At 40.8% G+C, this 26244-nt stretch overlaps 1 protein-coding gene and 1 long non-coding RNA gene across 5 annotated transcripts in view; one reads left to right on the top strand and one right to left on the bottom strand.

Moving 5' to 3' along the window:
• Positions 1-13723, bottom strand: part of SNRK (SNF related kinase) — a 57419-nt gene extending 43696 nt beyond the window's left edge. The window contains exons 1-3 of one of the 3 annotated variants that reach the window (XM_045904150.3): positions 13573-13694; positions 10368-10417; positions 280-339 (exon numbers count right to left, since the gene is read on the bottom strand). The gene's annotated coding sequence lies outside the window, so the exon portion shown is untranslated. Of the gene's footprint in view, positions 1-279; positions 340-10367; positions 10418-13441 lie in introns of all 3 variants that reach the window. The other 2 variants (XM_045904149.3, XM_045904151.3) reach the window with 2 other exon arrangements.
• A 48-nt stretch (positions 13724-13771) lies between these two features.
• Positions 13772-25674, top strand: LOC135364389 (uncharacterized). Of its 2 annotated transcripts, none has more exons than XR_010411347.1 (3): positions 13772-14044; positions 14150-14846; positions 19739-25674. It is a non-coding gene; the product is annotated as an uncharacterized LOC135364389 (long non-coding RNA). The 2 variants fall into 2 exon arrangements; XR_010411346.1 differs by having other exon boundaries at positions 14150-19828; positions 21817-25671.
• Positions 25675-26244: the final 570 nt, after the last annotated feature.

Below are 26244 nucleotides of genomic sequence, written 5' to 3'. Positions count from 1 at the left end.
GGTCTACAGAACTATAATTATATACCTAAAAACAGGACATTATGATTAACTGAAGGTTGGAAGGAAAAATAACCTTGTTAGTGAACATCTTTTTAAGTACTAGCCCACTGTGCAATCCTACCATCAAGTGCATTTTGTGTTAGCATAGGAAATAACTAAATTGTTTTTTGATCTCTGAGGATCTTCCAGTGACCAAAAGTCATTCTGAACATCAATGCCAAATGTGAAGATGTGGCTTATATAAAGTGCAGGTGACTCTGTAATGGCTCCAGCACATACCCAGCAAACCGCATACTGAATAATCCTTGTTACCACGGTTTCGTTAGCAGCTTCTTTTTCCTAAAAGAAAATACAGGAGGAAATTTTAGTTTAGTTCTATTTAACTTTGCTTAAAGTCAAAATATCCAGACAAACATATAAAAATGGCAAATTTGTCCTTAGTGACCCAGTCTCCTCTCCCATGCCCTATGTGAATTAAAACCCATTCAGAGGATCTTGAGTGAACAGGAATTTAACAGTAACAGATACACACAGACTGTTCCCAGGTAGCCCGGTCAGACAGATTTTTCCGCTAGGAGGAGGAGGAAATAATAATCATGAACTCGCCATTTTCTAAATGCTTCCTGGGTTGTAAGAGGCACCAAATCCACATTTCATGGATCATCACCAAGAGCATGCAAGCTAGGCACAATGAGGCTTGACTTGCCCAACCAGCAGCGGTGGGCAGCTCCAATCCTGCCCAGCCTGGTTTCCAAGCCCAGCTTGCCTGCAGGAACCCTTGACGGCTCATGAAACACTCACTCCCACAGCCAGGGAGGGCACCCTTTACAACACATGATCTTCTAGCAGGCCAGCAGAAATCAATTACCATGCCAGCATCTGGGAACACATAAAACACCTTCATACCAGAGGCTTTCCATTCGATAGTAAAAAAGAAACTATCACTATGAACACAGAGAATGTGAACGGATCACTGACATCAAAGTCTGTAGCATGGTAAGAGTCCTTGGCTGAGGTGGCCTTACAGTCCTTTCCATAACACTAAAATATCCCACAAATACTGAAAGGCCTAAACATTCACACTAGGCCAAAGCAATTTACACAACACACTAAAGGTAAGCATCCAGGTAATCATGAAGCTCATAAATAGCGCCAGCAAGGTCATGGGCACAGGCCCACCTCCAGAGACATGTGAACCCTGGAATGCTACCTGCTCCTTCAGCTCCAAGTGGGATATGGTAGCTCCTGACATTACCCTTGCTTGCTTCTCTTTCCACCAGCCAGTCCCTAGGCAAGGCAGGCAGCGTGGCTCAGCACTGGGTCTGAGCGCCAGCGACTGTATCTGAATCTGACCTCACCTACCACTGGCCACAGGACCTCAGCAAAACCCGACCTCTCTCTATGATCAGTTTCCTCATTAGAAAATATTAATAGTAAGAGTACAACTTCATAGGTTGTGGTGAGAACTGAATGAGTTAGTATAGGAAAAGTGTTTAGAATGAAGCCTGGCACAGAGTAAGCAAGAAACATTAGCTACCACCACCATCATTGTTAAAATGATGGTATTCTCCCTCATCCAAGTAGAAATTCTTCCACCCTACTTCAAGAGAATGAATTCACTGAGCTGTTCAGTTTCCTAAAATGTATTAAATTGAAAATGACTGATGTACGACTATAATATAAAGAAAATAGTAGCTCTAGTTGGGCATGAAAGTCTGATGATTTTTCAATAAAACATCCCACAAAATCTAAGTATTTGTTTTTAAAATGATACCAACATGACTTTCTTTCAAATCTACCTTTTCAAAAAGAATTAAATGCTCCTTTACATTTTTTCCCCCTAAAAGTAATATATTCTTACAGAAAATCTGGAAAATACATACTAGGAAGTAGAAAGAATAAAAAGGCATCCCACAGTCCTACCCCTGAAGGTAAGCACTATCAATATTTTAGCGATCTTTCTGCAAATACTTATATACAGCTTCTTCCTTATTTTGTTTTACAAAGGAGTGATCATTCTATACGTAACTTTATATCTTGTAGCCTGTTTTTCACTTGACATATCACTTTCCTTTTAGTATTTTGCTTCTATTATGAAGTTATGAAATACCTGTCCAATATAAGAAAATAAACAATTAGAACACATAAACTGGTAAAAAGAATTTTTTTTTTTTTTTACAAATCATCCATTATTCTACCCTCTGTGACAATCTCTGTTAACAGTTTGGTACACAGCCTTCCCAATTATTTTCTACATATATGCCCAGACATAAATTTTTTTATAAAATGGAATATAGACAGACACAGTCACAGAGAGAAGGAAAAGAGGTTTACAAACACTTTAAAAGTGTTTTCTCTACAAAAAAAGTTGATACAAATTCACTTTAGAAAATTTGGAAAATGCAGGAAAGCACAATACGAGGGGGTGGGGTGGGGAATCACCCGTAATTTCATCTAAGATGTCCTCTCTTTAGCTATTAGTATATACCCTTTATACCTACGTTTCTGGGTTTTTTTTTTTTAAGATTTTATTGATTTATTTGACAGAGAGACACAGTGAGAGAGGGAACACAAGCAGGGGGAGCAGCAGAGGGAGAAGCAGGCTTCCTGGGGAGCAGGGAGCCCGATACGGGGCTTGATCCCAGGACCCTGGCTGGGATCATGACCTCAGCCGAAAGCAGACGCTTAACGACTAAGCCACCCAGGCACCCCATACCTGTATTTCTTTACAAAGCTAAGATACTGTATATGAAGTTTGAGATGACTTTTTCCTCCTTTTTATATAATGAACATTTTCTTACGCACTGAGTTCTTGTAAATCGGTATTTTTAATGACACATAACAAAGATGCCATCTTTAAAAACAGCAAAACCACTAAATTAGGCTATTCTAAAGCAATCTTATTTAGTATATGTTCACACATGCATATAACTGGGCTGAACCTAAATGAAATAGGCCAACTAGTCAAAAGTGTTTATAATATGGAAATTCATGTTTGAGAAACTACCACCAGTATATGTTGCAAGAATATACTGATGTTCTCCCAACTAAAGAGAGAAGCAAACTGAAGTGTGTGGGTGTGGCTGGAGAAGAGGAAGGAAGTGTGGGTGGCCCTACACACATTTTGCAAGCTGCTGAAAACAGTTGTAGACCAGCCTCGATTAAATCTACTGTCAATTTGGAAATCACCCTGTTATTCTTGTCAAAATTCACTTAGACTTTCACTGACATCATCACCACTGCAGTGTGGTCTATATATCAAACAAATGTCCCCTACTCACACCTCTAGGGGAGGAAAAAATAGCACACCAAACAAAGGTAGCTCTGCATGGCCAATCCACTGGCATGAGAAAGTAGAGGAGTGGAACAAAAAGGGCCATGTGTTTCTCTACATTTTATTGAGAATATTATAAATTTCCTAAAATCAGACCACCAATATTTAAATATGCAAAAACTTCCCCCCAATTAAGTGCTTTAAAAAAAAATATCTGTGCCAATGCTCTCCCTCTAATACATATAACTGGAAAATGAGTTTTTGCAAAACCACACTAAAACTACGTTTAAGTTTCCTACATACGGAAATTATCTGGTATCTTTTACAAATACCAAAAATGAAAACTGTAATTTTTACTCATGGAAAATACTAGACTAAACTGCATGTTTATAGAAAAACTAATGGAAGTAAAGGAACGCTCTCCCAATGAATTCTACCACCCCAATCTTACTGCTAAAATTTCAAATATACCCATAGGCTGACAGGAAGACAGGAGACTAAATCCTCTGAGAGTATCAACAACCTCCTGGTCAAGCAAAATGAACACAATCCTACATGCAGTTGCCACTGCTCTTCCCTCTATCCAAAATAAACAATATTCCACATTTCTAGAACAGCACTCCTTCCCCTGGGAGTTACCAATATAAGCCATAAATCAAAGATGAAGAAACCACAAATAGGTCAAGAGGTCCTAAGTTATGGAAGGATCCAGAGTTTTTCACTGGATGGGCTGAATATTACCATGTGGTTATCACGGAGATTATGTGGTTATCAGGCTGCACTCACTGCGTGGACTCAAGATGGGAACTACAAATTAAAAGATTAAATTATTTATTATGAGAAATGTCCGAAGAGGTAAAACTGTACCTCCAAATGTCTAGGAAAATATTTTCCAAGGGAAGGTAACTGCCTCCTGAAGTATGTTCTATAAGTTTTCTTCCAAGCGGTCAATTTTAATAGACTGGGGGCAACTGAGGTGACCAGGAATGGCAGGCTGAAAGGACTGCTCGGCTCTCCAGGCAGGGACTGGGTCACCAGTGCAGATCGATCTCATGAAGCATTGGTTTACGTCATCTTTATTTTCTCTAAGTGAAACAAGCCATGTTCCAGGATCTATCACAGAATTTTAATGTATCCAGGAGTCAGGCGATTTATTAACTGATGTAGAGTAGTACTATTTGTAAAGCAAAAGGGGTTAACATCCAAGCCACAAAACCTGGACTAGCAGTGCAGATAATAAGTTTGAATTCCTAAACAGAATCTGCCTCTTGCTAAAATGATGGAAAATGCTAAGTGTGTCACCAGTTTTGGTGACAGCCCTGGTATAAAGCGATCACATAATAAATAATTACTTAAGCAAAAGCTGGTATGTAGAAGTTACTCCAAAATACATAAAACTAACTGCAATTACTCCTTGTTGCTAGGAAGACAATATAAGTTGGAAGTTTGGAGAATTTAAAAACTTAATCATCTAAATCTTCTTCCAAACTTTTATTAATCCTATCAAAACGCATTTTCACTCTCTGTCATCTTTTTCTTTCCCTGCTGATATTGTGATGAAAATGGTCATTAAAAAATGGTCAAAAAAGAATACTGGAACAGAAAAAAATAAACTAACCCATAAACAAAAATACTGGTACCTAACATTACACTGACTTTGACTTAAAAGACTAACTCATTTGAGATTCTCTTATATTAAGACTGCAAATTATTTTATTTCTGAAATTTCTGAAAAGCAATGTGGCAATACATATATTAAGAGCCTTAAAATAATTACTATCTTTGGTGGCGCCTGGGTGGCTCAGTCGTTAAGCGTCTGCCTTCGACTCAGGTCATGATCCCAGGGTCCTGGGATCGAGCCCCACATCGGGCTCCCTGCTCAGCGGGAAGTCTGCTTCTCCCTCTCCCACTGCCCCTGCTTGTGTTCCCTCTCTCTGTCAAATAAATAAATAAAATCTAAAAAAAAATTAAAAAAAAAATAATTACTATCTTTGATTTAATAATCTCACTACTAGATTATGTCTTAAAGAAATAAAGATGTTAAAAATTTTTATAGTCAACAATTCAGTGATATTTACATATTCAAAAAATTAGAAATAATCTAAAGGTCTGCAATAAGAAAACAATTAAATCAAAGTACACCTAACATTAACACTATACAGTCATATTTTGAAGCTTTTTAATCTCATGGGGAAATTCTCACAATAAAATGTTAAGTTAAAAAAATTCACATACCAAATTTCATGGCACGATCTCAATTTTTTTTTAAAAGCATATAATTTGTCTGCATATATATTTTAAAAATACCTAAATGTTAAGTTGGTAAGATTATAGAATTTTTTTCTCTTTATGCTTTTCTCTTCTTTTCAAATTTTTGGCAATGAATGTGTGCTGCTTTTATAATCTAAAAAAGATAGTTTATTAAAATTTTGACTTTTTGTACATAATTTTCAGTTTCCTTTTCCACTGAGATCTATGAAAAGACGAATTTCCCTCAAAATATATTGTCTAAAACCTACTTATGTCATCTTAATAAACAAGACATATTCAAGGAAATATTTTGCTTCCCTGAGGGACAAGGTATGCAATTCCTTCAGGCTGAGGAAGGAAGAGGAACACAAAGTCTATTCTCATTAGCAAATATTTGAGCCCTAACTGTGTAGAATACAACACAGTCTCTGTCCATTATAACCTTACAAATAAGCTATCTACACGTAAAAAGATAAATAACTACACAGGTTAGCCTGGGTGAGGTGTGCCAAAGGAAGAGTAGAGGACACTAAGAAGGCAGGATCCCCAAGGACAGGGCAGCCCATAGACCAGAGCTTACCCTTCAAGAGGGAGCAGTGGAACACCATTCCTGAAAGTGGGGGAAACAGGGGCAGCAGAGCATGCACATGGCTGGCTGGCTTCAGAAAGGAAACCATCAGTTTGGGTGAAGTTATGATTTGGGGTAGATGTGAGATAAGTTAGCAGGGTTAAGAAGGCTAATCCTGAAAAACACCCAATGGCTTACCATCTAAGCAACTATAATGGACTCTTACTTTCTCAGAACTAATGGAAAACTTGCCATACTCAATTCATCACTTATCTATCTTTGAATTATACTTAAGTTTAATTAAAGTGTCATTAAAGAGTTAAAAATGCACAGAAGCAACTTCTAATCACAGAGCTGCTAAGAGGTCTAAACAGAAGAGGAAAACTCTTTAGGTACTAACATGAAAGCAACATAGAAATAAGGTAATTAGAGAATTTAAACCAATTTTAAAAGTTCGCTGTCCACTTTAAAGTTCCATAAAACACCAATTTTTGTTTTGACTTAGATTAGATCTATCACCCATACAACTTTCCTAAAAACCTACTACAAACCTAAATAGGTGTATATAGAAATGAGTCCAGTCCTACAGCAAAACCACAACTGACTGTCTCACTTGAAATTTTTTTAAAAATGTCTTACACTGCCACAACTGTTCATTTTAGAATTCCAGTTTTGTTTTAATGCAGGTCTCAAAAAGGGTAAACAATGTAATAACTGGCAATCTATGTCAGTACTGAACTCTACATTTGATTCATCACTTATTCCACACAACCAGCAATATAATGGAAATATCATACCCATTTCACAGATGAGAAAGCAGGGCCAAAGAGGATAAGGACTTCCTTTGCCCCAGTCCTACACCTAGCTAAGAGCTGCCTGGGCTGGACTCCAGGTCCCACCGATTCCTGGGCCCTCCATTTTTTCGTGCAACAATACAATGCCTCCCGTTTACCTAGGCCCTTCTAGTTCCCAGGGAAATAGCACTAAAATAAATCAATTTTGACAATTCTTGTGTTCTTCCAATGCTGATATACTATGCTAGTTACCTAGTCCAGCAATCAATTAAATGGAGGAAGTTCCCTAGCACCACTTAATAAACATTATTAACAAACAATTCCATTAAAGGTTTTTTGAAACTGCTTTTTAAGAAAGAAAGTTACAGGCAAATAACTAGTCAAAAGACAGACTGAGATATTTACTGATCACGTAAAAATGGAACGGCACCTTAAAAATAACTTCACCTTAGAGCTTACATACAATTGTGTGATGGCAAGAACAGCCAGTGGCACAGAACAGCCAACACCAAGCAAGTAATTCAGATAAATTTAGGGAGGTTCTATTTTCTGCTTAAAAATTGTATCCTTTCCCACACTGCAGTTTTAATATACTTTGCAAATTACATTCTCTCCATTTGTTTCCGAAAAAGCATTTTCCTTCACAAGAGGATTAGCAAATACATATAAAATAGGAGCGCAAAGGACAAAATCAAGCCCTGGAACTGAGACTATATGAATACTCTCATTCCAAATTTCTTCAGTAGCCCTCATAATACTTTATGCCAATAAAGAGAGAACTGTTTCACCTGTAGAAAATGAACTAAAACAGGAAGCTAAACATTATTTTTAAATTCAATTGCTCTGCTTTTGTCCACTGCTAACTAAAAGGCTAGAATATTATGACTTTTTTAAAAAGAGATCCATAAATACAGTACGTTCTAGTTTCATACTCTCTCCACGAATACTTGTTAGTATCCCGACCTAAGTCTGAAATGAACTTTAAGTAAGTTATACTATAAAAGTAAAACTTACATTATCTAAAACGTAATTTCTCTAATAAAGAAAAGCCAACATGGATGAATATGTATTAAATCCAGTTCAATTTATTATTCGAACATTTTCCCCTAGCTACGCAATATACGGACAATATAATGGCCTAAGAGGTGTGTATACAGAGGGGGAGGGAACATCGGAGAGGAGCTGGGAGAGCATCCTAAGATTCAGCATTTCAAACTACCACAGGGTCAACCTTTCTTATTATCCTCACCATAGAAGTGCACTTTCAAATGATCAAAATTCATTTATTCAGCAAACATGAGCCGCAGCATCATAGCGCAGTAGGAAGAGTACCACAGAACCTGGAGCCCAGCAAGTGACTCAACTTCTACAAATAGGCACATCCTAATCTATAAAACAAAGATAATCACCACCTTAGACAGTTATTATGAAGGCTAAGTGGGATAATATATATCAGCAAGATGCGAGTAGGCTCAATATCATCCACCGTTTTCCCCCCAACTTTTCAGAACTGGCCTTCCTCCCAGGACAGTCTGATATTTGAGGGGGGTATATACTTAGTTTCCCACCTTACACTGATATCCCCTAATAGGCCCATCAAGCTGCCCCTAAATGCCTCTACTAGACATACTAGGAAGATCCCTGCCACAAAGTCTGTATAATCTCTTATAGGGACAGATATGCTATAAGAGGTGTTCTTTCCCCAAAACCTACATTGGGGAGTTCATAGGAGGCATCTCAGAGAAATTCATTTTCTTATTTGAGCTACGAATTGAAATTGGCAATGATGGGGAAGAGGCTTTTCAGAAAAGAGACCTGAGAGAGCTTAGTGTGACTGGGACAATAATACATATAGAGCATAGGAGATGAGATCAGACAGGTAGGCAGGGGCCAGATACCCCAAGGGTCTTGTATTCCAAGCAAATCAGCTGCAGTTCCTTGGGTCTGACAAGCCCTTACCAGAGGGCTTCAGGGCCCAGCTGAAAGGTCACCCTCCTGAATATGTCCTTCCCCTCCCCACACCCCTGCACACCAGCTCCCATGCCCTCTCACAGCGCCATTCCTTTCCCAGCAGAGCCATTATCACAACTGCAGTTATATAGTTACATGAGTAATAATCTGTGTCCCCACTCAACTAAATGATAAGTTCAGTCTGTGTAAGGCCCATGTCCATTTTATTCCACTCTGTAACCTAGGGCCGACTGAGTAAAGCATCTACCCAAAATATATAGATACATATTATTAAATGAACAAATGAAAGCTGCCACTAAGAAGGGGGTACCTGAGTGGCTCAGTCAATTAAGCGTCTGCCTTCAGGTCAGGTCATGATCCCAAGGTCCTGGGATGGAGCGCGAGCCCTGCATTGCGTGGGGCTCCCTGCTCAGTGGGGAGTCTGCCTCTCCCTCTTCATTTGCCTCCCTCCCCACCCCCAACTCATGTGTATGTGCTCTCTCTCTCAAATAAATAAATAAATAAAATCTTTAAAAAAAAAGAAGCCAAAGAAGAATCCTGAGCAGGGGAATGGCAATCAGAGATGACAGTTACACAAACCACTCTGGTAGCAAAGTGAAGACCAACCTGTTAGGGCAAGACTAGAGCTGGGGGACAGATAAAGAGACAACTGAAAATGTCTCCAGGTAAATGATCACTTAATGACCTAAAAATGAAGGCAGCCAGTATGTGGGCAGTGATGATGAGGATTAATGGAGGAAACATGTTTAGGAAGTAGAATCTCAGAACTCAATGCATGGGGGGGCAAAGCAAAGAGGGAAATCCAGAATGATTCTAATGGACAGTGGTAGCAAGTGGTGCCATTCACTCAGACCAGAAATACACAGGACAGGAACAAACATTTCCTGAGCATCTACTACATGCTAGGATCAAGTGAAAGATTTGCTTCTAGTTCCAAAACTCTATGATTGAAAAACAATTTAAATTTAGCCCAGCTGTATTAAAATGGGTACAGTTTCTATTAATAGGCTGATAAAATCAACAAAATTAAGTTCAGATTTTTGAAGTTTCTTCATCCAGACACCACTTGGGTATCCTAACTACGCATGAGGCATTACACTGGTCTGGGGATGTTGAAATCAAAGAAGTGGTCTCTGCCTTCGAGGAGCTGACAGACTTTTAAGTTTGAGAAAAATAACTGCATATCAACAAATGAGCAACTGAGGCCCAGTGGGGCTATGATCTGACCATTTAAATGACCTGTAATCCACACTTCTGGAGCACAGATTTCATAACCTACATTTCCAGGCCAATATGTAGTTGAGGGGATATGTATGTAGACAGACAGACAGACCCAATCCTGCTTTGAACCTGAAGACACTGCAAACTTAAAACATCACAGACTTGTGATCTGTGGTCTGTGACAGACTTTGAAGTAACTGCTGAATAGCCACATAGCAGCACTTTGGAGGGTACAATACAACAAGTAAGGAGAAAGAGGCCAGGCCTGATTTGTTATGGAAGAGCCTACCTGAGCAGAAGCCAAATGCTGGAGGTGCCAAAGCAGAATCTCAGGAGGCTCTGGAAGCAGCAGAGAAATAAACGTTCAGGGAAGGTACAGCAGGAATCCTCTTTAGACAGGCTCCTCCCCTACCATAGGCAAGAAATGGTTTCCCATAGGATATAAGGCCTCGACCCAAAGCAGACTTACAGAAAAATAGATGAGGAAACCATCCAGTGTGAATAATGTAGTTCCAGATAATCCAGAGCAGAAAACACATGTCCAGTGCTCTCGTGAGGCTAGTAAGTCTGAGAGACTTTACACCAGCTCTTTGCAAACAAAAACAAAATACCAAAACACTTCCCTCTCCATGCCCAATCTCCTGCCCCATTCCTCTTCCTTCCTTTTCATATTCTTAAAAAAAAAAAAAACAAAAACAAAAAAACAGCTGCACTGTCTTTACCTCCTCATCTCCCTTCCATCCACTTGGATCTCAGTTCTTCCTCCACCACTTAACCTTGTCTTCTCATCCTCCCTGAACCCTCTGAGCACTTTCCCCTTTTCTCTGCCTGGGAACTCTACCTGTACTTTAAGACCCATTCAATGTCACCTCCTCTGTAAAGCATTCCCAAGTCAGCTTGTTCCCTGCCCCCATCTTTGTGTTTCTGCAGGGTTTTGCCTATGCCTCACCACAGCATTCGCTGGATCCTACTGTTACTGTTTACTTCAGTGCCCCCAATAGCCTGTAAGCTCCTAAAGGCAGTCACTGGTTTTTACTCATTTTTCTATTGCTACCCTTGAACCCAGGGCCCTGAAAATAGACACACAAAGGCATCATGAATAAATGATCATAGGTTAAGTTTATCTTCAAAACTGCTAGAATCTACTCAAGTAACTTTTCCACCGACGTTGCTCTAAGAATTTACCTGCACACACATACACTGAGAAGTACCTAAATTATATTTTATTATAAAAGCATTTGGCTAAAAATTCTATCTTCTGGCTGTTAAGCAAACAGCACACATGCAGTTAAAATAGGTCTTTAGAGTTCCTCATCTATGTTTTTAATTCCTAAAATTCTGGCCATGTGGAAAGCTCACTTGTGCCCTTTTCTTCTTGGGCAGCGTACTGAGTGAGCTCTTAGGCTCAGACAAGCTGCTGTAGGGAAGACATCATGCCTCATTTATACCAATGCTTAGAACCATGGCTGTTCAATCATCTCCAAAAATAAGTAACTTTTATCCCACTTAGTTTCACTTTCTATATGACAGAAACACCCATAGTAAGGTTTAGATGAACATTATTTCCTGTGACCAGTAAAAATACCATGAAAGCCCTTCAATTTTAATAAGGACATATAAAAGCCTTTATTTGAGGATTATGGGATTAAATTTGAACATAAAGTCCCAATTTATATTTCTGTTCTAGAAAAATAAAAATTAGGATAACTTCTGGGTTCCTGTATGTTTTAAACTAACTGATCTTACTGCAACAATACTGAAAAATTTACTCTAAATAGTAAAATATTAATAGGGTGAGAGCCATTTCTGTGCATAAAATAAAACAAGAAAAACTGATTGTGCAGATTTAAAAAAATAGAAAGGTGACATTCAAAGTTCCCTGCCTGGAAAACCTTGAAGAGGTAAAAGAAGTTAGCACCATACACTTAATTTTTCAGCTACTACACTGCTTTAATGTGTGACCTTGGGAATGTCATGTAATTTCTCTCATTTCTAGTTCTGTAAAATGGGAATGTCATGTTTTCCTAAGGGGGACAATAAGATAGTTGGATAAAAGAATCAATACGTATTTTTTTAAAAGGAAACTTGTCTAATTGGTATGCTTAAATCACCACTTGTACAGTACATTCCTCCTCAGGAATCCAATTCCAAAAGAAATATTTAAGCAGACGCTGAAGACAGATTTCCTTAAGGGAATTATTTTATAAATTTGGGAAGCAATGTAACAAGATCATAAATTAATAAATTGATTACATAAACCCTGACAGCCCCTGGCTTTAAAGTACACGGATCTACATTCTGATACATTAGGCTGATTTGAGACACACTGTCCCAACCCCGTAAAAAGAACCCAAACTGAGGCATCTGACGTTTGACAGAAATTGGTGAAAATTCAGGATACTCAAAACATTTGCAGTTCCATCACTTGTAAGTCATGCTTCACCTTAAAACCTGATAAAATGTGAAACTCATTAAATCAGCTTTACCACCCGCATCTAAGACTGAGAATGCACTCAATTTTTAAAAAGAGAAAAAAGTAACCTGACAGTTTGAAAGGTCCTATATCCTCAGACTTCTATAGATTTAAGAATCCTAGTGCTAAATTCTCCCCAAATACTGAGCTTGAACTGATCTTCCCAAGAAGCTATCTGATCCAACTGTTAGGAATAGCACAGCTCCAGGAAACTACCCCCCCCACGCCCCCCAGAATAAGACTGTCACTTTCCTAGATCCCAAGTCCAAGTTAAAGGCAGGAAGGTTTTTGCAAAAGGGTCCAGAAAGAAATCAACAGGCGATGACTACGGAAAAGAACGGAGGTTTCCCGATCTGGGGGGGAAAGGAAAAAAAAAAAAAAAATTCTAGCTCTCCCTCGGGAATGGCACTGCTCCTCCTTCCCTACCCCGATGCCCTTTCTCTACAGACAACAATATCCCCATTCTATTGTAAGGCTGCAGTTTTACCAAGGAACCCCTCTTGCTGCGGCCAGATTTCCAGATTCGTTTGAAAAAGGAAACATTCCGAGAACACACACCGCATGAGGGAACCTGGGCGCGGGGAGCCTGGCCCGGGCGCGGGGCCCCGCGGCGCCGCACTCGGCCCGCTCGGGGCGGGGCGCGGGATGCGGGCACCTCCCGAGGTGCCGCAATCCGGCCGCGGCCGCAAGGGCAGGGCCTCCGGTAGCCCGCGGCCGGCCGCCGCAGTGCCGGCTCCCGCCGGGCCCGCCGCCGCCCCGCCGCCAGGCCGTGCCGGCGCCGCGCCGGCTCCGACCGCCGCAGCCCCGGCTCCGACCGCCGCAGCCCCGGCTCCGCGTCCTCCCGGGCCCGCGCTGCGGCCGGCGCGGGGAGCGCGGAGCGCGCAACTTACTTTCCGCCTGCGGTGGGCGCCCCGGCCCGGACTCCCAGCCCGGCAACGGCGCAGGATACCAAGCGGCGGAGGCCGGTCCGCACCGCGGTCCACGGCCGCCGCGCCCGGCCGCGCTCCGCGCTCGTCCCTACCTCAGCCGGCAGGCAAGCGTCCGTCCGCAGCGGCCGCGGCGCCGACGACTCCCTCCCGGCCGCCGAATCCCCGCACCCAGCGCTAACCATAATACCGAGCGGGCGACCGGCCGCGGGGAGGGGGTGGGGCCGAGCTGCGCCTGCGCGGCACGCGCGTCACTGTGACGCAACGCCGGGGCGGGGCCACGGGAAGGGCGGGGCCGACAGCACCTGCGGGTTCCAGCGCGCGGGCTGCTGGAGGGCATCCTGGCGGCGTCTCACCTCAGCGAGTCTGGGCATTGGCTGGCGGTAGGAAGCAGGCGAGGCGCCGGAGGATAGGGGATGGTGAAGGAGGAAGCACCGGGGATATGGGACAATGGCTGAGAAAAGTAGCGCGAGCTGTCGGGAGAAATCGGAGGGAAGGGACAGCGTGCGCGCCGACTGCGTCCTGAAGCGGGGGGCTGAGGGCAGCACGCACTTTACCCTTTTAAAGGTTCGCCGCATTTCCCGCCCAAGTTTAAGCAAGGGGAGGGAAAAAATTAAATATACATTCATATGTATATATATACGCATATGAATATGTTCTTTTTCTCTACAGTTTTATTTCTTGGGAACCCAATTTGAAGGAATTTTGTTGATTTTGTTGCTATTTAAACAAAAGGAGAAACGCCCACCATCTGAATGCAGCGTTGGCTTTAAAGGTCTACGGGAGACACTAGCCGGCCCCATCAGTTAGCTGCCTCCACTGGAAACCGCCTGGAAAAGCAAAAGGTCGTGGAAAGTATTAAAGCATATGAAGTCCGGGATTCAAAACAGCAGACCTTAACCGTAGTTAACTAGATGGTTCAGCGGCCTGGTCACCAGGCCAGCTGACTCGGGAACGGAGCTTAACCAAAGCCAGAGAGGGGTGCTGGAGGCGGGGGGTGGGGTAGGGCACTGACTCCCACCTTTGAAAGCTTGTCTTGCAATGCCTAATCAGCTCTCTGAGGTTACTAAAAGGGAGAGCCAACAAGCCAGGTGCCGGGTTTCTCCAACCTGCTTTTCCCTTTCTGTTTCTCCTTTCTTTCCACCCTTCCAATAAAAGATGCCTAGTGAAGAAGGACACAAGAAAAAGTAAATATACAAATAAAAGCTGCTTAGATGCTCCAAATTTGATTAAATTGATTGGGTGCAGAAGAGAAATCTAGATGGCTTTAGCAAATGTCTTTGTTGACCTGCAAATGTCAGGTTTTTGTTTTTGTTTTTTCAGACTTTCTCCACAGCATCAATTTTACATGTCTGAAGATGATTGAAAAGTAAGAGTGGATTGTCGGGGTGGGGGGGGGCGCAAACCCTCAGGGTGATAACATAAGGTTTTCTATTATAGGGGGACTCCCAGTTACCCTAATGCTCTAGCATGGAGTGATGGATCATTGACTGGAGAAAGCCTTAGGCTCTAGGCCTCAGGCTGGGCCTCTACCCTTTAAGGATGAGTCAAAGCCCCAGCTCTGGGATCACTCTGATTTAGGAAGACCATAAAAGAAAAATCTCACTTTGATGCTGGCATTCTAACTCTAGCCATATGTTAAGCAGTAGCTCCTTTGTGGAATTCGGTCCTTTATTACTGGGAAGTTGGAAGACTATGCACTTTTCCCCTCAGGGAGGTATCACTATTTAGGGAACCCAGTAAAGGGGAAAAAAATACTACTCTAATGGTCTCCCAAGGGAATTCCAGTGGTTGATAGCCTCTGCCACCAGGCTTATGGCCCCTGAGATGTAACAGTAACCACAAAACAACGGCCATAATAGATAAGCCCTTGGAAAAGAGTATTTATATTGTTGCCATGTGACTCAGGTTTTGACTAAAATCTATAAGGGTAACAAGGACATATGAATAGCAAAACAATAAATGAAAAGGAACAGAATATTAAATTGATTCAAATAACATCAGGGATACAGTTGGTACTGGCCACATGGTAAATCATTTATTCATCCCCCGTATTTCTTCGGAAGCTAGAGTGCTGCTGGCAAGAACATGACCCATTTTCAGTTCCACACCATAAATGTGGTAACATGATCTGATTATGCTTAGGCAATATTTAAGAATATTCAAGTGCAAATTAATATATTATTACTTAACTTTGAATTTAAGCAAATATGTTTATTATTAATGAAGAAACCCCTCCTCCAAACTGCCCTGGGGCTTTCTCCAACACAGACTGCTTTTTTAATGTTAAGTCTTTTTATGGACCCATAAGCTTTAATTAGATATACAGCACTCTACAAAACGACAAGATGGAGCATGCAGGTTTGCATTACAGTCTCTGTGATTCAGATCTCAAACATAACATAATGCCACCAATTTAAAGAAGAAGTTGTTTATTGGAAGGCAACCAGGGAGATGCTACGAATTAGTTCAAGATGTGAAAAGCAAGCAGATTCTTGAAAGAATTGCAATTTTCATCTTGGGACACCCTCCCCCCACACACACATACACATAAAAAGCATCATATTGTCTTCTCCAGATATTGTTAGTTTTCATAATTTGTAAAAAATTTAAAATATATTTAAAGCAATAGATATTGAGTACTCATCTACAGTTCAGTTTCAAGGTGTGACATGGTAAAGATTTTCATTTACATATTTAATTAGTCATTTTATACATTGATACTCGTGCATTTCTAAATCCTGGCTTCATCCCAGTAGGACCAAAATAATACTTCATTGGAATGGCCCACAGAGTTCCTGAAAGACTTTCCCTTACCACCCCCTTGGCATCAGTTAGCACGTTTCACTTTTGTATCTCAGATGTCAGTTAAGGCCAACCTGTGTGTGTGTGTGTGTGTGTGTGTAATATATTTTTGATAGTTGCAAACAAAGATTGAAAATGCCAGCCCTTAACTCTGTTTGTAACCTGTGACCTAGGAGATATGCCTGTCATTGCCTGGCATTGAATCCCAGCCCCATCACTTAATGCTATATGGCTTTGGGCAGGTTGCTTAACTGTTTTCTCCTCTGTAACACTGGGATGGCAGTGATAATGATACCTTTCTTATAAAGTTGGTATAAAGCCACTGGTAAACTTGCTGTAAAGCAATCGTTCTCAAAGTGTGCTCCCTCGACCAGCAGTATCAGCTTCTTCTGGGAACTGAATCAAAATGCAAATTCTCAGGCTCCGCTCCAGATGTACTAAATCAAAAACTGTGGTGATTCTCATGCAAGTTAGAGTTTGAGAACCACTGTTGATGGGATTAAGTGAGTTTATTTGAAGTATTAAAACAGTGCCTGGGACACAGTAAGTGGTATATTAATGAGTATGTTTAAATGAGTACAATATGATGTTGCCAAGATTTACAAAGTTTAATTTAGGCCTAAAGAAGCATGCCCATGTTCTCTGGCAAGTAAACTCCTTCTTAATCCCATGTCCAAAAGCTTTAACATGGCCTGCCAAACCCTTCATAATGTGGTCCCCACCTTCCTTTCCTGCTTTTTCTATTCTCCATGTGTGCCACATCTCCAGCCTTCCCTGTTCTCAAACGGAACTGCTTTTTCACATCTTCAAGACTTTGCCGATTCTGTTCCCTCTGCCTGGAAATGCCCCTCTTCCCCCCACTTCCCACACTTGCAATCTCCTGAATTCCTGCTTATGCTTCAGAACCTAACTGCAGTGTCCAACCTCTTCTGTGGTGCCCCAGCCCGCACCCAGTCAGAGCCAAAGACTATCTGGACCCATACCTCCCTGCGCAACCCGCTTAGAGCATTTATCATTGGCTGTTGTAATTGTTTACTTTCCCATTTTCTGCCTTTGGCTCTTCAACTCATAGAAAACAAGGATTTTATTTCATTTAAAATTCTATTCATGCCACTTGGCCCTGACGTTTCAAGAGGGCGGCCCAAGGACTTATACTACAGACTTCGGCTATCACTGCAGACTTGGGGTATTTTTTTTTCACAAAGATCTTTTAAGAATTTGAACTAGTTGTGAGCATTTTAAACTTGGGAGATTTAATTTTTATGTTTAATCACTTTATTGAGGTCTGATTTGCATATTGTAAAGTTCACCCAGAATACATGGTAATTCAGTGATTTTTAGTAAATTTACAAAGTTGTGCAGCCATCACCTTAATCCAGTTTTAAAATATTTCTATCTCTCCCAAAAAGTCTTCTCATGTGTATATGCAGTCATTCACACTCCAATTTCAAGTCCTAAGCGACCAGTAATTTGTTTTCTATCTCTGTAGGTTTGCCTTTCTAGAAATGTTATATAAATAGAATTATACAATGTGTAGTCTGTAGTGTCAGGCTTTTTTCACTTAGCATAAGATTTATCCATTTTGTAGTTCATGTAGTTGTATCAGTTCATTCCTTTATATTGCTGAATAATATTCCATTATATAGATAAACTACACTTTATTTCCACATTTTTGCTATTGTGGATAATGCTGCCATACATAATTATATAAACTCTAAAGGGGGACATGTTTTCATTTTTCTTGGGTATATTTCTGGGTCGAATTATTGGGTCATGTCATAACTCTTTAACATTTTAAGGAAGTGACAAATTATTTTCTAAAGTGACTTACTATTTTATATTCCCATCATCAATATATGAGGGCTCTAGTTTCTCCACATCCTTGGCAACACTTGACATTATTTGACCTTTAGGTTATCACTATTCTAATAAAAGTGTAGAGGTATCTCACTATGATTTTAATTTGCATTTCTCTGATGACCAACAATGTTGATCATGTTTTCATGTGCTTTCTAGTCATTCATATATCTTCTTTGGTGAAAGATCTATTCGAATCTTTTGCCCATTTTTAATTGGGTTGTTTGTCTTAATGAGTTTTAAGAATTTTTTACATATTTCAGATACAAGCCGTTAATTAGATATATGAGTTGCAAATATTTTCTCCCAGACTGTGGTTTGTCTTCTCATATTTTTAATATCTTTAAATGTGCCAAAGTTTTGCATTTTGATGAATTCCAATTTATCAAATTTTTCGTTTTTATGAATCATGTTTTGGATGTCATATCTAAGAAATTTTTGCCTAAGCCAAAATCAAACGATTTTTCTCCTGTGGTTTTTTTTTTTTTAAAGATTTTATTTATTTATTTGAGAGAGAGAGAATGAAAGACAGAGAGCATGAGAGGGAGGAGGGTCAGAGAGAGAAGCAGACTCCCCGCTGAACAGGGAGCCTGATGTGGGACTCGATCCCGGCACTCCAGGATCGTGACCTGAGCCGAAGGCAGTCGCTTAACCAACTGAGCCACCCAGGCGCCCCTCTCCTGTGTTTTTTTTTCAAGTTTATAGTTCAATTTGACAATTTTGTCTATAATCCAATTTGAATTAATTGTTCTACATGATGTAAAGTGTCTACATATTTTATCAATTAATTCATTTATTGCATGTGGATAGTCAATTGCCCCTGAACCATTTGTCAAAGAGTATCATTTCCCAATTAAATTGCCTTGTCACCTTCATTGAAAATCTATTTACCATAATGTAAGGATTTTCTGGACTTCCTATTCATTTCTACTGATCTATATGTCTATCCTTACACCACTGTGACATGGTCTTTGACTACATTAAGTTTTTAAAATGGGCAGAATAAGTCCTCCAAATATGTTGCTCTTTTTCAAAATTGTTTTGCTATTCTAGGTATGTTGCAATGCCATGTAAACTTTAGGAGCAGCTTGTCAATTTCTACCAAAACAGTTTTTTTGGAATGGGATTTTTATTGGAGTTGTGTTGTATGTACAGATCAATTTAGGGAGAATTGCCATCTTAACAATAATGGGTCTCAACAGTTCATGAACATGGTATATCTCCCCATTTATTTAGATCTTTTAAAATTTCTGTCAGCAATGTTTTGTAGTTTTTAGGTGTTACACATCTTTTTTTACCTTTATTTCTAAGGGTAATTTAGGTAACAAAAGATGTGTATTTCTAAGGGTAACAAAATAGCACTTTTTAGTGCTATTATGAATTGCATTATTTTCTTTATTTCTAGGTTGTTCATTATCAGAGTATAGAAATGTTGATTTTTATATCCTCCAACATTCTCACTTGTTAGTTCTAGTTGGTGTTTTCAGATTCACTAGTATTTTCCAGAAGCAGGATCATATCATCTAAAAATAAAGACAGTTTTATTTCTTCTTTTCCAGTCTGAATGCCTTTAATTTCTTTTTCTTATCTTCTTGACAGCCTATAACTTACCATATGATATTGAATAGAAGTGGTTAGTTCTTCAGGTTGCCTGGCTCCATCAGTAGAGCATGCGACTCTTGATCTCAGGTTTGTAAGTTTGAGCCCCACATTGGGTATAGAGAGTACATAAAAATAAAATCTTTTTTAAAAAAGTGGTGAAAGTAGATATTCTTGCTTTGTTCTCAAAAACTCATTTAGTTTTCCATTATTAAGTATGATATTTGCTATAGATTTTTCTTAGGTGCTTTTTATCTGTTTGAAATTCCCTTATATTCAGAGTTTGTTTAGAGTTTCATCATGAATGAGTGTTGGATTTTGTCAATGCTTTCTCTGCATGCATTGACTGTGTAGATTTTGTCTATTACATTAATATGACACATTGCATTAAATAATTTTCAGATGCTAAATCAACCTTGCATCCCCAAGATAAATTCCACTTAGGTCAATGTTACATGCTGCTGCATTTGATCTTCTTATATATGTTCATGTGGCATAATGTGATGACTTCAGCCTCAATGAGCTTGGAAGTGGATTCTTTTCCAAAGCCTCTAGTTAAGAGCCTGGGTCCAGCTAACACCTTGATTTGAGCCTTGTAAGACACTGAGCAGAAAGCCCTGTTGAGTCTGCCTGTACTTCTGATCTACAAGAACTGTGAGTTAGCAAATATATGTTGATTGGGCTGTTAAGTTTGTGATAATCTGTTACATAGCAATAGAAAACTAATATACCAACTTAGTCCAATTTTACTCTACCATAGCTAGAAGTCCAGCCTCATGGCAGAGTTAATTTTAAAAATAAAATCAAGATTTCTGGCCCTCTTGAAAAATGGGAAGATATTACAACTTGAGATTTGAATTTTTCACATGTCAAACCAACTGTTAGAGCTAAGCAATGGCTTTCCCCATCCTCCTTATTAGCCAGGGCCTAGGTCCTCCTTCATCTGTTCTGGTGCTTCAGCGCAGGCCTACATCTCTAATTACAGGCCTGGCCCTGGGACATCTGAATCTGTAACACCTGATCAGCACATGCCCAACTTAATGAGCCCAAGTGCTCAATCAGCATTTGTTGAATAAGTGAACCAAACCACAGAACTAGTGACATGGGGGAATTTTACATAAGAGTGCATGAATGGACAGTTAGGATGTCTGAGGCTGATGGCAGTATACCCTTCAGTACACTCAGGGGGATTTCTGAGCCTATCTGCCTGAAGGAGATTCCCTGGAAGTCCCATGGATTTTCACATGCATCCCATTGGCCCTAAGTATGTCATATGGCCAGCCCTAGTTCCAAAGGAGGCTGGGAAATGTGGTGTTCAGCTCTTCACCTGCCACCTCCACCCCCACAAGGAGATCAGATTCTGACAGGAGAAAGAAGAAGATAGACACTGGGTTAGTGGCCAGCAATTTCTATACCTAGATCATGAAAAAGGACAAAACCAGCACCCCAGAGACCTTCTTGTGCCCGTTCCCTATCCGTGCTTCCCCCCAAGGGTAACCACTTTTGACTTCTTATAGTCTTGCCTCTTCTTCAACTTCCTATAAATGGAATCATATAGAGTGTGTTCTTTTGTGTCTGGCTTCTTTTGCTTGCATCATGAATATTAAAGAAAAAATAAAACTAGTATCAGAACAACTCAGGTTTTCTAATATGAGACTCATTAGCCTCGAGGAAATCAAGATTGTCAGTGATGGAATTATCCACTTCCATTCCTTGAATTAGTTGTCATTTGCCTTCAGCCATGGACAGTCCAGAAAAATGACCAGTAGGAATAGTAACAATGTTTTTCTTCTGGAAGATAGTAAAAATATTTTTAAATTACCTCTAAATGTGTGGACACGGAATGGATGGCCCTAGTGCTGGTGGGAGTAGTGTCTTAGGACCCCTGTTAGGCCAGGGGTTGGCTTTCAGTTGCTGAATTGTTAGGAGGTCATGGACAGGTGGGGTGGGCTCCTCAGAGAGGAGCCAGGACGGCCAAGGCTACACAGGACTGTGAGGCTCCAGGGAGTCCGTGCAGAATAAGCTCGTGTGTCGGTGTCAGCGAGTGCTGGCTGCATGTTAGCCCTTCTCTTCTCCAGAACAGTGCGAAGATTGAATGGCTTCTGTGAACCTGTAGCCACAAGGTATTCTGGCGTCATATGGATCACTACAGCTCAACGGTGGTGTCTGTCATGATGAAAGTGAGACTGCTCTGTCCCCGTGCAGACAGGAGATGGGACACTTGGCCACACAGTGGGAGTTGGCATCTGATAACTGAACGGAGCTGAGCCGAGCCATCAGGGCACGGATGTCAAAACAGCTGATATCATTTCCTTAGAGCAGCCTTACAAATAAAGCTTTACTCATTTCCAGCTCACAATTCTTTGAACTGTCCCACCCTGCTTCAAAATCAAGGAATATTAGACATTATGTAAAAAAGAAAAAAAAAAGGGGCACCTGAGTGGCTCAGTCAGTTTAGCATCAGATTCTTGATCTCAGCTCAGGTCAAGATCTCATGGATCCTGGGAGTACACTTGAAGATTCTCTCCTTCTGCCCCTCCCCCCACTTGCATGCACGCATGCCCTCTCTCAAAATCTTTTAAATTAAAAAAAAATTAAAATAAAAAACCAGGATAGGGAATATTGATTCAGGACTCGAGACTACTCTCCCAGAACTAGTAGCCCTATGTTCGCTCCCAGCCCCACTCCCTTGCTTGCTTGGACTATAGAACCCAGCAAAACTAAGCGATCACTTTCCTGGCCTTCCTCGCAAGTAGGGGTGTCCATCTAATCCAGTCTGGCCAATAAGATCTGGGTAGAATTCAGCTGAGTGGGATGGGGGTGGAGTGGTGGTTTGGGGAACGCTTTTGCTTTTCTGATAGAAAGGGACAGCTGCAGCTGGCTCTGGCCGTCCCCTTTCTTCCTGCCCCAATTGGGCATGATGCCTGGAATAGGAGCTGCCATTTTGCAACCAGGAAGGAGAGGCCAAGAGAATCACAGCTATGCTGGCTCTGGACCCCATGAGCTGCTGAACAAATGCTAACAGCTGCCTGCTCCGGACTTTGTGTTCTGTGAAAAAATTGAAAATTCTATTTGTTCATTATGCTTCCTTATAGCTGAAAGCCTTCCTGACTGATACAACCAGTATAAACCATTACTTGTCATGGATGGGCAAAAAAAAGGTAGTGGGGATAGGGGTATAAGGATTTTCCTAAGTCTAGTGAATTCATCAGAAAGAAGCTGTAGAGGGGCGCCTGGGTGGCTCAGTCAGTTAGGCATCTGCCTTCAGCTCGGGTCATGATCCCAGGGTCATGAGATCGAGTCCCACATCGGGCTCCCTGCTCAGAAGGGAGTTTGCTTCTCCCTCTCCCTCTGCCCCTCCCCCGCTCACATGCGCACACACTCTTCTCTCACTCTCTCTCAAATAAATAAAATCTAAAATAATAAATAAATAAATAAATAATCTGTAGACACTTGTTCTCAAAAGCAAGGGAGGTATCGAGTCCTGCTAGGGTCAAGTCAAGATGACACAGAAGCTGACTTGAGGAGACTTCACTGGCCAAGGAGGAGACAATTTGAGCATTGGAAAACAATGCCTACAATGGATTAAATTGAATTAAGAGTGGGTAAAGGAAGACAACCAAGCACTCCTCCTGCCTTTCTGGTATGAACTGTATTTCAGAGCAACCAAAGAGATAATAAGGGGTTCTTTATAGAAGAATTCCAGCTAATAAAGACAGAAGGAATGATAGAGTTAGAAAAACCACCACACTGGAACACCTAATGAAATAAAGAATCCAGGCAGCCACCATCAATAACTATTAGGTGAAAGGTTGACAGGGAACCTTTGGATGGACCATGCTGATAACACCCGAACCCACTGATCAGTTTTTACATCTCTAAAAGTAGGGCAGTCAGACACGGTGCACCTCATGATGTAATACATCAGAAAATACAAGGCATCTGTGAAGTTTTCTAGCCAAAAAAAAATTTTAACAAGAATCTAACCCAGTTTACAGTAAATACAAGAACAAGTTGAATGATACTAGGAGGAAACAATCAGCCAAATCCAGAATGTAGGATATCGTACAGGACAATGACTCATTTCTCCCCTTCCTCAAGTAAATGGCATAAAAACAGGGCAGGGAGAAGAATTTACAGAGCAAAAGAGACTTTCAATTAAATATGATGTGTAGATCTTATTTGGATCCTGATTTGAATGAAACAACTATAAAATTATTATTGGAACTATTTAGGAAAATTTGGTTTGTTCTGGGTATTGTATCACATGAAAATGGCATTGTGGTTATGTTTTTTAAAAAGTTATTCTTTGATAGAGATACCTACTGTAACATTTAGGGATGAAATGAAATGATGCCTAGAATTTGCTTTAAACTATTTGAGCAAAGCCAAACAAAAATTGTGTTGTGTGCGATGGGGAGGTTAAGACGAGACAATTCAGGGGTTTATTGTATTTTGTTCTCCACTTTTATGTATGGTTGAACATTTTGTATAAATTTTTTAAAGATAATACTATTTTAATTGGGTTTTCCTGCATTGTAGATGCTAATAGCAACAAAAATGAGAAAGCAATTTAAAAAGAACAATCCTGTCAAAGTCCCTAAATTCGTTTCCTTCCTTCACAGTGTTATTTTCATAAAAGCTAAAAAAATGCTACAATCAAAGCTAGGATATAAAACAGTGTCATGTGACTGTACTTGAAAGCATGGGATGTTAGGGGCACTTTAGAGACACTAGTCCTGCTCAGCACACTTTCCATGTTCTTCTCCACGTGTGGAATACCCACGTTGGTTCTCCACTCTGTTCCTGCATGTTGCCAAGAGCACCTTGCTCTTTCCATTGACTTGTAATGACTTGTCCATCCTCTTTCACCAGACTATGAGCCATCCCCTCCCTCACTCTCATCAAGGACCAAAAATCAGTGCCACATATGCCATTTCCAATGCTCCCTCAACCCCCAACCCCTCACAAAAAATTCATAGTGTCTCTGCCATGACCCTCTTGCCTCTTCCTAGAAGACTTTACTCCAATTTGTTTTAAGCAGGGGAGATTATAAGTAATTATATTACATAGACAACTGTGCTGTTTTTAAAACTAGCAACAACAATACATGAGATCTGTTTTTAAAACTAGCAACAACAATACATGAGATCCTTAGCACTAGTAACTCTAGTTACTTAGAGCTAGGAACTCTTCCTTTATTTCTCCTCTAGCCTCTAACTTGCTAAATCAAGAAAAGGAAACCAGGGGCGCCTGGGTGGCTCAGTCGGTTAAGCGACTGCCTTCGGCTCAGGTCATGATCCTGGAGTCCCGGGATCGAGTCCCGCATCGAGTCCCGCATCGGGCTCCCTGCTCGGCGGGGAGTCTGCCTCTCCCTCTGACCCTCCTCCCTCTCATGCTCTCTGTCTCTCATTCTCTCTCTCTCAAATAAATAAATAAAATCTTTAAAAAAAAAAAAAAAAAAGAAAGAAAGAAAAGGAAACCAGGAAATATCCTAATGTTTCTTGAATTTTGGTCCCAAAGTCATGGGCATTGTGTTATATGTGGCGATTCACTCCTAACTGAAAATAACCCTGGTTTCCTCTGAGCTTTGATAACCACTCTGAGCCAGCCTTTGGTGAGAGGTCGGTCATACTTAGGTAGTACATTCAGCTGACCTTTAAGGAAAGACCTATCATTTTTCTGATACCCCCAAAGTTACAAATCACAGTGATGGAAAGGCAAACTGGATATCTGTCTCCTATCCTCATTGTTGACTTCTATGTCTCTCAGGTCTTAGCTGCAATGTCATAGCCTCTGATTTACCTCCTCCCCAATCTGGATTGGGTGGTCTCCTTTGTGTTCCCATAACACATCATGGGCCATGTGGCATGGCTCTTCCAACACAAGAGTACAATCATCTCTTACCTTTACTCAGGATTACAAGCTCCTCCAAGATGGAGACTGAAAGTGTTCACCTTTGTATCCCCAGTGCTTTGCACATGGTAGCTACTCAATGAACACTTGTTTAGTAAATATACAAGGAATCAAATGAGTGGCTTTCAAGATTCAAAAGTTCAGAATTGAGACTCTAAATTTCAGTCATCCTACTTCTTAAGGTGTTAAATACCTTTTGTCCTCAAAGTTTAATTTAAAGGAATAATGTTGAAAGGGGGATCCCCCTAGTCCTCAGAAAGCAATGGAAAGGTTGGATAGAAGTGGGATGAGTTATGCAGGTGCTCAACACCCCACCCTCTCTTTCTCTTCTCAGTCTCTCTCCCTCCCTCCCTTCCTCCCTCTCTCTCTCTCTCCCTTGCCACTCCTGGAATGGCCAGCCTGAGGTTTTGCTTGTCCTTATCCAATCCTCTGTTCTGCCCTGTGGAGTGGAGGAGCGTTGGGGGTGTGGGTAGTGGTGAAAGGAACAAAACTGCTGGTAAGAGCTGAACGCTCCTTTAATGACACTTAACACACTCCCTTACAGTGCATGGGGGCTTGGCTCACCAGAGATGACTAAACTCTGATCCCCA

Source organism: Mirounga angustirostris, unplaced genomic scaffold, assembly GCF_029215605.1.
Source record: "Mirounga angustirostris isolate CCGP_5_RB_7025 unplaced genomic scaffold, mMirAng1.0.hap1 SCAF_1, whole genome shotgun sequence".
NCBI lineage: Eukaryota > Metazoa > Chordata > Mammalia > Carnivora > Phocidae > Mirounga > Mirounga angustirostris.
Note: the sequence above shows the minus strand (reverse complement) of the source record. Positions and strands in the feature narration are given on the sequence as shown.